The 14852-nt window shown below is 45.1% G+C and overlaps 1 protein-coding gene across 5 annotated transcripts in view; it reads right to left on the bottom strand.

Moving 5' to 3' along the window:
* TIPARP (TCDD inducible poly(ADP-ribose) polymerase) overlaps positions 1-14852 on the bottom strand; it is a 49569-nt gene that overhangs the window by 21502 nt on the left and 13215 nt on the right. The gene's annotated exons all lie outside the window — the stretch shown is intronic.

The following is a 14852-nucleotide window of genomic DNA, read 5'->3' as shown; positions in this document are numbered from 1 at the left end:
TAATCAATGCACTAGCATCGTGCCTGACAATATCACCCGTTTGGAAAAAGCCTCGGACTCTCTCTTTTGCTGCTTGCGGTGGAAAACCAGAAAATGTCTCTATTTCCTAAAGAAATGGCTGAGAGGAGAAGAGGGAGAATTCTCACTGACTCTACCCCAACGGCAGTGGAGTAGTGGCACTCGTTACCATCTCATGGTGAAAAGAGTGCTAGCAGGGCACGACAACAACAACAACAGACTTTGATTTCACTATTAGGAGCTTAGCAATGGGAATATTTGGGATTGTTTTGGTATCCATAATGTTACACAGGTTCACAGGTCTTTAGAAGCCCATTAGGAAGGAAGGAAGGAAAGAAGGGAGAGAAGAAAGGAAGGAAGGCAGATGGCCAGGAAGGGAAGAGGGAGGGAGGAAGGAAGGAAGGGAAGAAGAAAAGAAGGAAGACAGGAAGAAAAGGAGGGAAGGAAGGAAAGGAAGGAAGGGAAGAAAAGTAGGAAAGCAGGAATGAAGGCAGGTAGGAAGGGAAGAGGAAGGGAGGAAGACAGGAAGAAAAGAAGGGAAGGAAGGAAGACAGGAAGAAAAGAAGGGAGGAAGAAAGAGGAGGGAAGGAGGGAAGGAAGGAAGAAAGGGAAGAGGGAGGGAGGAAGATAGGAAGGAAGGGAAGAGGAAGGGAAGAAGGGAGGAAGACAGAAAGAGAAGGAGGGAAGGAAGGAAGAAAGAAAGAAAGGGAAGAGGAAGGGAGGAAGACAGGAAGAAAAGGAGGGAAGGAAGGACTCACTCCAACACAAAGAAACCACTATATGAATCAGAGCCCTTTAGGAAATTCACACATCTGATTCATAAAGAACCTAATTAAAGCACTGGCACTTGGTTTTTCCTTCTTTTTGTCATGGAACATCTTCTAGGTTTTGAAAACAAATGAAATGTTCTTTTAAATAAACAAATTTTAACTATCATTCCTAGACATGCGAGAAGTGAGGTGTGCTAGGCGCCAGGCAGGGAAAGCTTGCTCAGCACTCCAGCTTTGCCGCCTACTGCCCGCCCATCTGAGCCCTTGGGTAAATCATGGCCCCTCTGGGCTTCGGTGTCTTCATCAGTCAAGGGATAGACTAGAGGATGTAGCCGTGGTCTCTTCCAGCTTGAAATCTCATGAATGTTCTAGAATTCTAGGACATCTTGGAATCATGGACTCCGATTCCTTGTTAATGCTGGAAAAAGCAACTCTATTTGCCAGAATTTTCAATTGGCTCCTCCTAGCATACAAGCTGACTTGTTTCCATATGGCTAATGGGGAGATGTTGGTGTGTGTGAAAATACAGGTGTTGGGACAGATTGTTGCCATTAAGTAAATTGCTCCCTGCCTATGTTTTAGGGGCTTTGGATTTGGCCGCCGTGCTCAGCTGGCTGGGCAGTGCTAATGGGGTCACTGGTCTGCTCACTGCCAGCTAGTTTTGCCCTCATGATCCAGTCACAGACTGTACCTCCACCCTGGACCTGGTCATATTGCAGATGCGTGTAAGTTAGCCCTGATCTGCTCATGGAATGGGGATGAGTCAACAGAAACCCACGAGCACTCCTGGGACCGAGAGCCACGTGCCAGCAGCCCAAGGAACAGTGCTAGGTGGCAAAGGAAAAAAACCAGCAGCCCATTACTCTGTGGACAAGCTCTCAACTTTCTCCCACGCTAAAGTAATTAGGAGGGCTCGGGTGAATGGCTAGTAGACAGATGCCATTTGAAAAGAATCTGACAAGTGCAATTTTGCAAGTGGCTGGGGGGAGGAGAGGAGGCATTGAGCACAGCCAACTCCGTCCAGCGAGATTAGGCACTGTTGGAAAGTCGTGAGCCTTCTTCCCTCATCACATGGGACTCCAAATATAACCAGAAGTCACAGCATGTAAGACTAGTTGGTGACCCTAGAAACTCTCACCCATGAGTGCTAACAGCAAGAAAGAGAGAGACAGATAGATGGACAGAAACAGAGACTCACAAAGAAAGACACAGGCAACCACCCCAATCTCCTAAGCTCCTAGATTCTAAAATGAAACCAGCCTCCTCCTAAAACTTAATCTCTAGTTGATTTGCTTTCAATTATGAGCAAATAATTAGGAATTCCATAAGGAGGTCAAACAGAGTTTCATTATATGCTAATATGCATGATGCTTTTTTCCTGGTGATGTTTCCTGTGTATTTGAAGTCATTTTTTTCATCGACAAGCATATTCTGAGGGTCTATGAACTTTTGATAGAGGGTGGGAAAAAACTTTGCATATCGAAACTATTAAAGAGACAGTTCTACTCTAGTCACCAGTCACTGTTCAAGTAATTGCTACTTTAAGGAGAAAAAAAATACATCCTGTATCTTGATTTGCATGAGAAAACTAGTGAGCACTGTAGCTATTCCTAGACTGCTTACATGTCAATTCTTTGGGTCCTATGACAAATCATCGTGAACTACAATTGAATGCTGCCTAGATCCATGCTTAGCCTGGATCCAATTTTCCAATATACTTTTTTAGCACTTTCAGAGACAGACCAATAATTGAAAAACATCACAGTTTTCTTTGTAAAGGATTCATCTCACCAACTGGTTTCCTTTGAACAGGACATGTTTTAGAAAAGAGCCAACAAAGACAACTTAATCCCAGACAAAAGAAACTGTGCCATAAGATTCTCCAAGACTAGCCCTCCCTGCCTCCTAGCTTTGATATTTCAAGTCACTATCAAAAGGCATTCATCAGGCATTAATTTACAGGTGTCAAGATAGTGTAATTGGGGGCACAAGACTGTAGGTCAGCAGTGAAGTTAGGATTGGACCCATCAGCTTGGAGATGATAAATGAGTTGAGTCCATGAAAGCTGATAATTTCACTACATGGAATAGAACAGTGAGAGGAAAAGAAAGAGCCTGGGATAGAGCCTTGGGAGCCCCCAAGGCAAGCTAGAAGATCCAGCAAAGGGAGTAGAAAAGAATGGATAGAGAGGTACAAGGAGAACCCAGGGCAGAAGTGTCACAAAACTTAGAAGAGATGGGGATGATTCCCAAATCAAGGGAAAAGCTGCAGAAAGGTCAAGATAGAGGAGTACATTGGATTTGGCAATTAAAAGCTTTCTAGTAACTTTAGACAGAGTGGTTTGGGTGGAATCATGAAATCAGAAGCTAGACTGAAGAGTTAAGAAGAGAAGTAGAGTCACATTTATGCTATTGCAGATGGCCTTTTCTAGAAGTTTAGCAACAAAAAGGCAGGAGAGAGCTGAGAAGGATGAATAAGGGCTATGGCAGTTGGCTCTGAACGCCAAGCAGAGTGTTTTATATTTGTTTTTGGAGGCAACAGGAAGCCACTGGGGTTTATTGGGGGCTGTGTGTGGGGGATGGACTGAGTAGGAAGCGGCTGGAAGCAGACAGACCCACCAGAGCTATGGCAAGAGTCCAACTGTGTGGTTATAATACCCTGAACCAAGGATGGAGGTAAGGTCAAGGGAAAGAAGGGGGATAGCAGAGAGATGTTGCAGAGGTGAAATCAACAAGAGATAAAATCAAGAGGAATTGTTGCAGAGGTGAAATGACCAGAGGTTGAGAGGTGAAATGTATAAGAGATATTGCAGAGGTAAAATGACCACAGATGGTACAGAGGTGAAATCAACAAAGAAACATTACAAAGGTGTAATCAACAAGAGCTGCTTCAGAGGTGCCCACCACAGCTGAGACAATGGTGAAATGAACAAGAGCTGCTTCAGAGGTGAAATGACCACAGAGGTAGAGGTGCAGAAATGAAATTGACCAGAGATGAAGAGGTGAAGTTGACAGGCCTTGATAATTGCTTAGATCAAGAGAAGAGAGATGGTGGGGTCCAGGATAATTCCTAAATTGTGAACCTGAAGACCTGGAAGGATAGTGTTGCCCTGGGTCATAGAATAAGCCTACTAAGTGCCAGGCACCCTTTATAACCATCATCTGGTTTGAGACTCACAACAACCCTGAAAGATAGGTGCTATTATCATCCTCATTTTACAAATGAGGAAACTGAGGAAGAGTTGAAGAGACTTGCTCAAGGTCATGCACCTAGGAAGTATTTGAGACTTGAGATCTGAACTTAAGTCTTCCTGACTCCAGGTTTGGTGCTCCATCCACTTTACCACCTAGTTATCTCCACTTGAGAAGGATCTTCTCTTCTGAGGGAGGCTGGAGATTGAGCAGAGATTTAGAGACCAGACAGGAAATTTACTTTCTTTTCCTTTTCCCCTAGGGGACGGAGGGGGTTTGGAAACCAGGCATGTGTCCCCACAGCAGGGCTGTCTGATAATTAACATCAAAATCTTATCAGTAGCAAGTTTGCTTTGGAGGACAAGGATAATTCTGAATTTGAGAGTCATATGAGGAGTGGGGGGGGGGGGGGGGACTGTTCCCAGAATAAGGAAGGTACATGGGAAAGGTGGTCTCATTTGACCTATGTGTCCTGGAGGAAATGAGATTTTAGAAACAATTTAAGTGGCAACTTAATGAGTCAAGCTCAAAATCCGGTTAGGGGAATAATGGGAAACTGAAGAAAAAGGGTAAAGGAGCTTTGGGCACTCAATAGGACCCCTTCCTCCTGGGAGAAGGGTCGTAAAATTGAATGAGAACAGGTCATCTCTCCACTCAACACTCTTGCTCCATCCCCTTTATAGAGAATGCACATCTTTGCTTCTTACAATCCCTGCTTCTCTCCAAACTCAGCTCCAGACCAACCTTCTAGCAAAGTCTTTCCAGATCTCTTCTCTCCAGTCACTTTGTATCTATTTTGCATGGACAGTCAGGGATAGTTTATAAATAGTTCTGTATACGTTGTCTCTCTATACAGAAAAGTCAGCTCCTTGAGGGTAGGAACTGTTTCATTTTTTTTTGTCTTTATATCCTAGCACTGAACACATAGTAGGTACTGTATAACTGCTTATTATCAATGCTTATTTCCTCCCTGACAGTGACTAGCACACAGAATGTGCTGAATGTGTTTTCCCTTCTACCTACAGTGCCTGACACATAGTAGGTGCTATATACATGCTCATTCCTTCCTTTCCCACAGTGCCAGGAAGTGTGATACCGTGAGCTATCCCTATTAATTCATTTGATCCTCCTATTAGGCTCTCCTTTCTGCTCTTCACCCCAGAATGCACTTATCACAAACATGTTTTTGTTGTTAATTCTTACTGACCGTAATGACTTAATATGATGCTCTTGTGTTTTCATTTTTGTTCTGAATACATCATCAGAGAAGCGATATGGTGTCAGAAACCTATCTGTATGACTTTAGATGGATGGAGAGTTTAACCATGAGGAGACTCATGGGGATGAGATTTCTTGCATTGTCCATTTTACTGGGTTGTAGTTGGGAAAGCACCTGGCCAAGTACCATGTACACAAGAGCTTCTATTAAAGTTTGGGATGGTTTCTCCTTCTCATCTTTGTATTGAAAAGAGTGTGAAGTCAAAGATCCTGAGTTCAAATCCTGCCTGATCCTTAGTACCTATGTAACCTTAGACAAGTCCCTTAGATGTCCTGTGCCTCAGTTTATTTTTCTATAAGTGAAGATTGGACTAAATGGTTTCAGAAATCCCTTCCATACAGATCTATGTGTAAAAACAAAAAGTCACAGTTGCCAGGAATTAAACAAGTCAACAAAACTGAAACTGATTTCCCGAAGATGTAACGCCTCCCTGGAGAATTAGAAAGAGAGTCCAAGCAAGGGCTTGTGAGACTGCATCAAAGGACAGATGTGACTCAATTTACTGATGAACAACGGCAGCTTCCACAGGCTTCCTTTGCCAACTCCCCCCCCCCCCCCCAGCTCCAGACACAAAATAACTCGGTTTTAACAAGAGAAGCCATTCTCAGGGCTTAGGTGCTCTCCCCTGCTCTCCTCCCACCCTGCACATATCTTGACAAACTAATTAAGTCTGACATTCTCCAGCATATTTTATCAATGCCTTGTGTGCCAACACCCACACTGATTCAGCAAATATGCCCCCACATGATCATTATTCCTTTGTGAGCCTCGATAACCACAGGCACCGACAGCCCAGAAAGAAGAAGAAAAATAGAACTGCAATGGCCAAGGGTAAACAGTGTTGGTGTGAACACCCAAACTAATGAAAGGAACTGGCTGACACTGACTCTGAAGAGCATAATCCCTGCCTCAGATAAATGGCACCATGTTTCTTAGGTTCTGCTTCCCCCTTTGGCCCCAGCACAGAGAAGAGCTATTTCTGGGCAGCGGCAAGATTTAGAAATCATCTAAAATAATGAGAAATCACTTCACTGGGAAAAGGTCTGGTGGCAACCAAAGTAGAGAACACAGGCTCAGGCCATAAGAAAAAAATTCACTTCACACATGAGAGCTTTCTTATATCTTTGGTTTATATTAAGATAAACTGAGCCAAGGCTGAAGATTCCAAAGAGGAGGCAACAGCTTTCACAACTGTCACAGACAAGAAAAAATAGTTGGATTGCTGAAACCCACTTTTTAAGGAGGATGCTGAATTGTCCCTACCAGCCAGGAAGGGGATACCCAAAGATCAAAACACTCAGTCAGAGGGACAAAGAGAAGCGGGGTCTCTTGGTCTTCAGGGCTCTAAACGGCCCAGCAAAATCAACCAATAAACATCTGTTAAGCTCCTATTTCAAACCAGGCTCTATTCCAGATGGTGGGGGATGAAGAAACAGTCCCTGACTTCGGAGAGCTTACAATCTGCTGGGGTTAGGGGTGGGGGACCCCTACTGAAGTATGCAGATGAGTAAATACAAACCACGTGCAAGAAAAATAGAAAATTTGATTGGGGAAGGTACCAGCAGCTGGGGGTATCAAGCAGTCAGCAATCATTTAAGCTAAGTCTCTGCCAGGTACTGTGCTGGGGATTCAAGGATGGAAACAGCTTGGTAAGCTTACCACCTTATGGTGGAGTCACAGGGACATAGACTTAAGGCTAGAAGTGACCTTGGAGACCATGAGGCCAACTCCTTCATTTTACAGAGGAAGAAAATGAATCAAATCCAAGTTTTTGAAATCAGGGAGAAATGAGGCAGGATTTCTTTGGATATGAAAGATAAGACAAAGATGGGAAAAGAGGGGGGGGAGGGAGAAAAGGAAAGAGAGGAAAAAAAGGGAGGGAGAAAAAGAGGGAGGGAGACAAAAGAGCGAGAGAGGGAGGGAGGGAGAAAAAAGAGAGAGGGGGGGGAGAAAAAAGAGAGAGAGAGGGAGGGAGGGAGAAAAAAGAGAGAAAGAGGGAAGGAGGGAGGGAGGGAGGGAGAAAAAAGAGAGAAAGAGGGAGGGAGGGAGGGAGAAAAGAGAGGGGGGAGGGAGGGAGAAAAAAGAGAGAGAGGGAGGGAGGGAGGGAGAAAAAAGAGAGAAAGGGAGGGAGGGAGAAAAAAAGAGAGAAAGGGAGGGAGGGAAAAAAAAGAGAGAGAGGGAGGGAGGGAGAAGAGAGAGAGAGAGAAGGAGGGAGGGAGGGAGGGAGAGAGAGAGAGAGAGAAGGGAGAAGGGACAAATGGGGAAGAGAGAGTTTTGGGGATGGAATGGAATAGTGAGGATTCAATATCACTTTGTTACAATTCAACCTTTTAAACTAGGGGTTCCTCATCATTTTGTGTCTTGTTCCTCCCCTTTCATCATCCATCCAATGGACCCCTTCTCAGAATAATGTTTTTAAATTCATAAAATAAACTAAAGACTATTATAAATAAAATCATTTATATTAGTTATCCATTTCTCTCTATATATTATATATACTATATTATATATACTTATATTTGATATATTTATATATTCAGAATATTCATTATATTTCTATATAATATCCATATTTATATACTTATAATATATTGGTATATATTTATCAGACTTATTTTTCTATTTCTATGTATTTATAATTATATGTATATATCTATTTATAATATCTATTTGATAAAACCTAAGTTTCTTGGCTCCCAAGTGAAGCACTGCAGTCCTATAGCCTATCAAGCAAGGGAGAGGGAAGAAAAAAAGCTCTGCTCTGGCTTTGGTTCACCACCAAAGGAAAGGACAAAAGGTAAATGCAGTCTATTTGAAGTGCAGGCCCTCCTGTTGTAAACCCCAGATAGGGATGGTGGCTGGAAACAGAGAGTTCTGGAAATATTTCACAGGCCCACCAAACAAAACAAAGCTGGCTCCTGGTGACTGCCTGGGGTGTTCAAACAAGCTCCTTTGATAGCCCTGGGTTGCTGGAACCTGACGTGGACTCTCAATAATGTTACAGCCTTAAATAATTCACATAGCATGCAGAACCTCCGAGGTACACAGAAAGCCCAAGTCCTTATTTGTTTATGTTTAGGGGATGGGCACTCGCCTCACTTCCTGTTTTAGAAACATTGTTTTCCATTTCTTTTGTGACCTGTAACATTCCTGTGATTAGTCTCTCAGCTGGGGTGGGGGAGGACTGAGCTGATCTCCTTTAGGACCAAAAGAACTCGGTGTTGGTTTCAGAACTCTTATCTGCAAAAGCTGAAAGTGCAACAATGAATCTACTCTGTTTCTGTTCGGGGTTGTTGTTGTTGTTTTGAGGGGGGCGTGGCTTAGAGTGAAATCAGACCAGATTCTCCTCCGCAGAGCAGTAAATCTTAGGCAAGGTCGGGACTTCAGAGCGGCCCGAGGCACAGATTTGGGTCTGGACCCCAGGGCTGCCCCTCTGTCCGCGGTGCTACCTGGTCCCTTGTCTGTTCCCCTGGGATGTTCAAACACGTAGGTAGTGAGGGAAAAGGCAATTAGTCACCAGGTTCCTTGAGAACAAGTAGGGGGGTGGGAGGAGGCCTCCTCGACTTTGTAATTAGCATTCTGGATATTGTGTGAGCCCCCTCCCTGCACAAACTGCCAGACACCCCTGCTGCACCCAAACTAGCAGCTTCTGTTAATGCACACCTTACCCTGACTAGAGGGAGACGAGAAAAGAAGCCTCTAAAGCCGAGAAAGAAGAGAAAGAAAGCAACATGACACGGTTTGTGGCTCTCCTGGCATTCTGGGCAAATGAGGGCTCTGTGCATTGTGTTTATGTAGATGTACATGTATGTATGTATGTGTATGCATGCATGTATGTGTGTACGTGTATAGTTTATGTCTATGTATGTATATGTAACAGAGCCAGCTAGCAATATACTATTCTAATGATTATAACATTTTATTGATATTTATATATATACACACATTTGTAATAGGAAATGCTTATAAATATGAACTTTGTGCCAGACACTGTGCTAAGCACATTATAATTATCTCATTTAATCCTCATACCAACTGTGGGAAGGAGGTGCTGTTATTGTGTCCCCATTTTATAGAAAAAGGAAACTGAGGCAGAGGTGAAGTGACTTGCCCAGGGTCACACATTTAGTAAGTGTCTCAGACCAGATTTAAACAGGGTCTTCCTGCCTCCAGGTCTGTGGCTCTATATCCAGTGCACTACTTCTGTATACCCCATATAAGTATTCACATACTATATGTCTATATAATTGTGTATTCCCTTTTAGAAAAGGGAGCATCTTGCATTTCTTCAAATGTGCATGGGTCGATGCCTTTGCCTCTATCAAGGACAAATGGGGATGAGGTGCCAATCAGAACCCAGAATCAGAAGATGTGTGGCTAGAATCAAGCCCTGTCAGCACTTTTTGGACTCCCCTGGAAGCCTGCTAAGCTACTGATTCCCTATGGAGTTCATAGGGGGCAAGAGTTAAAGGAAAAAAACCCTCTGAGGCACCTGCTCAAGGCAGATTTCAGCCATTGCCAGGGTATTAGAGAAGTCAAGCAGGCAGTTACTGAAAGGTTTGCTCTTTCAAAACCACTGGAGCAAAGCAAAGAACCCCAGAGAGCTTTTTGAGTGGGGGCTCCGGGGAACATCAACAACTTTCATACATTAAAAAACTAGGCAGTCTTTCATCCTCACATAGGTGTGGCTGTCTCAATTCTTTGGCTGGTATTAATCGGGGACCTAACAAGAGCAGCCTGCCCTCAAAGTGCTGATGTTCTTTTGGGGGAAATAATGGGTACACATGAATGAATGAATGCACGAATGATCTGCCAGTACCCTGTGCCTGGTCCTTCTGCCCCGAGAATCTCCAGCTTCCTTCAAAGCCCCCAGCCAGGGGAGGGTTCTGAGCCACTAATTCCCCTCCCCTATAGATTTGTCTCTCTCCCCACCCACAGAAGGTGAGCTCCTGGAGGGCAGGGCCTCTTCCATCCCGTCTTCATTTCCCCAGCACCTGGCACAGTGTCTGTACATAGTAGATATCTACTAACGCCTGCTGGCTGGCAGAATGTGTCCAAGGAGCTCGATTTCATGGTGCCAGCCAGTGTGGAGCCTTTCTGCCTGATTCAGCTGGGCCTGTTGTGAGCCTCACAGTCAGAGGGCAACTATATATAATAAATGGGCCACCCGCTGCACCATGGCCTGAACAGGAAGTGAAATTCTGTCTCTACCGGAACAGCTGGGCACCCAAGCACAGACTCCTTTCATGGAAGCTCTCGTATCCACCCAACACCACTTTCCACCATAAATGCCAGTTCTATCAAGGCCACTCCATGTGGCTCCTTCCTGAAGAAAAAAATGGTTCAAAACATTCCCATGGAAAGGATTCCACCTTGTAGTCAGACAGACAACAGGATGGCAAGGTTCAAGTGCAGGACTTTATCAGGGGAAGCAGAACTTCTTTAATTCAGGTGGCTCAGTGGATAGAGAGCCAGGACTGGAGAAGGGACATCCTGGGTTCAAATAGAACATCTGACACTTCCTAGCAGGGTGACCCTGGGCAAGTCACTTAAACCCCATTGCCTCATCTCGTCCTTACCACTCTTCTGCCTTGTGTTAATTCTAAGAGGGAGGGTAAGGGCTTATAAACAAAAAACTTCCTTAATTCAGATATGCTCACTTGGACCAAAAGCTGGGGTGGGTTTACTTTCATTCCATAAAAGTAACTGGATAAATAACCCAACATTAATTTAAAGGACTCTGAAGTCTCCTTAGAGAATGAACTCTTTTTTTCCCTGAATTCCAAAAGTCCCAAAGTCACATGACTAGGAAGAGTCAGAAGCAGGATTTGAACACAAGTCCTTTACTTCCCTACCCTGCCTTCCTCACAGTCCATATCCGCAAGAATCACCTGTTGCTTTAAGAAAACTATCTAGATACTCCATTCTCCATCAAGGGCTCTTTGGGTGGAAGAGGAGGGGAAGAATTCTTGCCCCCAGTGGAAAGTCTTGAGCTAACAACATCCCAATGTTGTCTGAGATTTGGCTGTGTATAAAGTCTGAACCCTTTGACCATGGCAAGGGCCATGCCTATGGGCGCCACACGTCCAGGGCTCACTGGTAGCAATTAGCTAAAATGTGCAAATTAAGGTGGAGTAACAAACTAATGCTAGAACATTCCACACAAGGTCTCTGCTATTTGGTAGCCTAGCAACCAGGAGTCTAAATGCTGGGAGGAAAGAGAACAAGCTAGCCTGGGTTCCTTTCATCCCATATCCCCTTCACCCTTCATGGGGAGAGGAAGGAAGGGGGAGGAGAACTCTTATTTGGATTCTCTCACTGCCTGGAAGTGAAAGAAAGAAGCCAGGTGACAGGCAGAAACCAAAGAACAACCACAGCAGGAAGCGATCTGGAGGATTCGAGGCCCTTTGCCCTGTCCTTGTCCTGATCAGGTGCAGCAGTTGTGCTAATCACAGAGAAGGGAGCTGGCTCTTTTCTGAAAGTGTCCACGCTGCACTCTGAACAGACAAGCACCCAGGCCTCACGGGGCTCCTCTCTCCAGGCCATGCCCTATGCGGATGGCCAGGCCTCAGCTCTGGTGCAATCTACACCGGGGATGGGGGGAAGAGAGAGAGAGAGAGAGGGAGGAAAACCACCCAGCACCTCAACTTCTGCAGAAGGCCATTAAAAGTCGGGGTGTGGGTAATGAGGCAATTCTCACAACCAAAGGCCCATTCTTGCTTGCTCTCTGGTTTCACCGGAGACTAAAATGAAAAAACAAGCTAGCTGGAAACAGGAATATGTCCAAATTTCTTCCTGGTATGGGAAGTCTCATCTCACAATGTCCCAGAAGTCTCTTCTCTGCTTAGGAGTCGCCCCTCAATCCCCAAGTCTGAGGGAAGAAAGGCAGTTTTTGCCCAAAGATGCAGCAGGGAAGACTTTCTCTCCTTCTCCTAGCCCAATATTCCCACCCTGGTCTGTGTTCATGAGTCACTGGTTTCTGGAGACAGAGAAAAGCATCCTTTGCTCTCTTTTTTCAGCCCAATCATCCTACCTGGAACCTTTTCCTTAGCCACCAACAGGGGAGAAGAATGAGCAAACACCCAACCTAACACTGCACACAAGGAGACACCCTTTTGCTGGTTGGAAACAGGGAAACCGAGTTCCCTCCCCTCTGCACTGGTCCTCTCAACAGTAACTAGAAGCACTGAGAAAAGAGGCAGGCTTTCATCCAAGAGCATTAGAGATCTCCCCCCTAAAAGGGGACGAGCGAGCTCCTTCCAGGCCTCACTCATGTGTTTATGGTGTTGCAAAGTCCAGTGTGACATGTGATCACAGCCTACCCCAACACACTATCAACCAGGAAGGAACTTGCTTTGGCCTCAGTGATGCAAAGCCCTTGGCTGGATTCTTTGCTTTGACTTCTTACCTACTTCTACTTTGATAATTCAAAGCTCCTGGCAGGAGTGTGGGAACCCCTTCCACACTGGAAGGTTGGATCTTCCCCATCATACACCTGGGAAGCCCTCCGATGACATTTCCAATTCAAACTGCTCTCTTAACTGCTAAATGTCACTGGTCCTCCTCCTGGACCTCCAGGCAACATCCCACACACTTAACAATTCTCTACCGCCCCAGATATTCTCTTCCTCCATTGTACTGAATGATCCTTCTTCCTTCTTTGTCTCTTCCCCACCCTCCCCACCATTCAGAGGTCCCTTTTATATGATGTCTTCTCCCATTACAATGGAGAGAGGAGGGAGAGAGGGAGGGAGGGAGGGAGGAAGTTACCTGGGAATTTTAATGTAACAAACAAAAAGAAAAAGAGAATTCAACTGGGGAGTGGTTTAAAAAAGAAAGGAGGAAGAGGAGAAGCCAGATTGGAGAAATAAAAATCAATGTCAATGGGGGAAAAAGAAAAGAAAAAGAACGTGAGCTCCCGGAGGGCAGGGACTGTCTTTCTTTCTATTTCTTAGCATAATACCTAGCAGAGAATAGCCCTTAAGGCTCTTAATAAATTACTGATTCCCAGCCCTTAGTATAGTGATTGACACATAGTAGGAATTTAATAAATGTTAGTTGACTGACTTAGTGACTCCTTATTCTCTTCCTATGGTCCCTTACTGGCTCTAAAAGTCTTTACTGCATTCCTTTCCTTTCTCTGCATTTGGGATCAGAGAATTTCCAGGAGTTCCTTTCTCATCTCTCCAAAAACAATTTCCAAATATCTCAATCCATCCCTAATTCTCTCTGTTGTGCTCCAGTTTGAACCTAGCACCTGGAACTCTCCAGATAGCCCCCTAAAAAACCCTGCTACCCCCAAGTTCTCTAGCTTTGTTGGGGACAAGCTCCGTCCTGCAAGAGTTCCTCACCTGAGAACCTTGAGGCCATTCTTGCCTTTTTGTAGGTTTTTTTTTTAAACCCTTCTCATCTGTCTTGTAATCAATACTGTGTACTGGTTTCAAGACAGAAGAGTGGTAAGGGCTAGGCAATGGGGGTCAAGTGACTTGCCCAGGGTCACACAGCTAGGAAGTGTCTGAAGTCAAATTTGAATCTAGGACCTCCCATCTCTAGACCTGGTTCTCAATCCACTGAGCTACCCAGCTTGATTTTTTTATCCTGACTTTTGCAAACACCAAATATGGCAAGTCTCTCCATAAGCACTGCAGAAGGAGATGTGATCTGTAGAACTTGCCTTTCTTTTTGGTAGATAATAAATTCAGCCCCTAACTTCCAAGAGGCTGTGCTCGGCTGAAATTCCTCCTCTTTCCCTTCCTTTCCTCCAATTCTCAAATCTTTCCATCCATTCTCCACACAACTGCCAACACAGTCTGACCATGACACTCCCTACTTAAATGCTTCCAGGGTCTCCCTAGTGTCCGAGGATCAACCCCCAAAGCTTCATTTGGGCCTTAAGGCCCTCTGCTCTCCACACTGCTCACTGCTCCAATCTATCCTCTGCCTTCATCAGGAGCCTTCCTCCCAATGTGGACCGCAAGCAATCCATCCGTACTGTCAACATGGAAACCTAGGAGTCCCCAGTTTATTTAGTTTGAGGGTAGAGACCCAGGTTTGGACCTTGTCACAGGAGAGGATCCCCTGAGGGAAGGTCCCTCTTCACCAGACAATAGACATCCTGTCCAGAAGCCTCTCCCAGTATATCACACCCTCCTTCTGAGGATCGAACTTGAACTCGGGACTGAGGAGCTACCAATAGCCAAAGTGGATGTCTATTGTCTGGTGAAGAGGGACCTTCCCTCAGGGGATCCTCTCCTGTGACAAGGTCCAAACCTGGGTCTCTACCTTCAAACTAAATAAACTGGGGACTCCTAGGTTTCCATGTTGACAATGCGAAGTACCTGATGTTCTCTGAACTCAGCATTCCATCTTCCTGCTCCATACATTCACCAGCCATCCCCCATGCATTCCTTCTTTATCTCCACTTCTCAGAATCCTTCAAATTCTCTTTGGTGCCATTCCCCCCCCCTGTCTCTGTCTGTCTGTCTGTCTCTCTCCGTCTGTCTGTCTCTCTCCGTCTGTCTGTCTCTCTCCGTCTGTCTGTCTCTCTCCGTCTGTCTCTCTCCGTCTGTCTGTCTGTCTCTCTCCGTCTGTCTG

Source organism: Monodelphis domestica, chromosome 8, assembly GCF_027887165.1.
Source record: "Monodelphis domestica isolate mMonDom1 chromosome 8, mMonDom1.pri, whole genome shotgun sequence".
Lineage (NCBI taxonomy): Eukaryota > Metazoa > Chordata > Mammalia > Didelphimorphia > Didelphidae > Monodelphis > Monodelphis domestica.
Note: the sequence above shows the minus strand (reverse complement) of the source record. Positions and strands in the feature narration are given on the sequence as shown.